Consider the following 1,550-nt stretch of genomic DNA (forward strand, 5'->3'; position numbering starts at 1 on the left):
TACTGTTACAAAATTCGAAGTGACGAGGGCGAATATACTGGCGCGATTTCTGTGATTGTGACGTCTTCGTTTGACGAGTGGACGCGGTCAATCGGAGGGAGCTGGTTTGGCGATTGCTATGCGATTGGGATGCGTATGTCACAGGTCAAAGAAAATGGCGGTCAGGATATATTCGCCGCTCGTGTTGAATTTTTGTAACAGGTTATATTAGTTTAATACGAGGTATTGCGATACTTGTAAGTTGGCGATACGGAGAAAGTCGTGTTTGACTAACACAGTTGGAAGCTTCTAGTATGCGAACGGAACCAGCAACCCCGGCCCGAGTGATTTCACTCGGCATTTCCTCCGCCAGAAAAGGATAGGGACACTTTGTAACCCTATCCTCTTGGGTTTGGGTTACATTATTGTATCTAGCTCGGACTAGCTAAGGGAGTAAGGCCTAACTTTGTCACAGTTTGTGTCATAAAAATGCTTACACTTTTAAAGAGAACACCGGCCGCGAGCAGCACTACCGTTTGCGCATACATGTCGTATAATTTACACGAAGGCAGTTATATGAGACAAAGCACTGCAACATCCTGTAAATCCTGTAAAAACTGTGTACTATCTGTGTGAATCTGATCGTGAGGTTTCCATGCAGATGCTTTGCCTACCCCGATAGGTCTCGCGAAACAAAATAGCGAAAAACTTGAGGTCTAAATAAAAATACCTAACGGTTTAAATGAAAAATATTTATGCGTAATAATTTGCTTATTCATTGTTAAATTTTTAATTTGTCGTGGGCGTTTGCTAGGCTATTTATGTAAGAATACGGTAAATTTGTTCTTAAAAGAGGTTTCACAAATATAGGTCAAAGGTGAACATGGCAGCCGAAGTGAAACATAATTTTATCGTGCTCTTATTATTGTTTTTATTCACCAACGTCAAACACGTAAGCTGTAGATTTTTAAGAAAATATAGTTTGTTACATGACCCTACACGTGTGTTTAATTTAATATAGGCACAATAACTTAGATATCGTGCGTAAACTACAGGTTTTATTTTTAATGTTTACGATCTTCTCTCAGACTCGGTCAATCGGCGTCGTGTGTCCGCATGCACTTGGAACGTTTCAATAATAAAGTGATGGTAAATAAACACGAAATGTATTTATTACTAAAGACTAGTCTTCAAGTTAATCTACTCTCTTTCGCCTATTATTACCGACAATTTCCTGTAAATGCCGTTCACATGCTCCTCTGGAACACACAACTTCACAAGTAGACCGCACGTACGCCGTCGCCGGTGTGCCCAAAACATTGATTGAACAACAAAATTAGAGAGCAGGGGTAGGACACACTTTTACACTACATTTCGTGTTTATTTACCATTATTTTATTATTGAAACGTTCCAAGTGTGTGTGGGCGTACTATTTATGTGTTGTGACGGTATTCATCAGAGATTACCAATAGCAATACCTGAGTGCTTGTCACTGTTTAAAGGCCCGCTTATGTCGGCCTTACGACCTAGTCGCCGACAAGATTTGAATATCGTACGTCAAAAACCGGCC

At 40.4% G+C, this 1,550-nt stretch overlaps 1 long non-coding RNA gene across 1 annotated transcript in view; it reads left to right on the plus strand.

Annotated features, from left to right (window-relative positions):
* The first annotated feature begins 854 nt into the window (after positions 1-854).
* LOC106819439 overlaps positions 855-1,550 on the plus strand; it is a 5,517-nt gene continuing 4,821 nt past the window's right edge. Inside the window, exon 1 of the long non-coding RNA XR_001395426.1 lies at positions 855-931. This is a non-coding gene — a long non-coding RNA (uncharacterized LOC106819439). The remainder of the gene's footprint in view (positions 932-1,550) is intronic.

The sequence above is a fragment of the Priapulus caudatus genome, unplaced genomic scaffold, assembly GCF_000485595.1.
Source record: "Priapulus caudatus unplaced genomic scaffold, Priapulus_caudatus-5.0.1 Scaffold3444, whole genome shotgun sequence".
Lineage (NCBI taxonomy): Eukaryota > Metazoa > Priapulida > Priapulimorpha > Priapulimorphida > Priapulidae > Priapulus > Priapulus caudatus.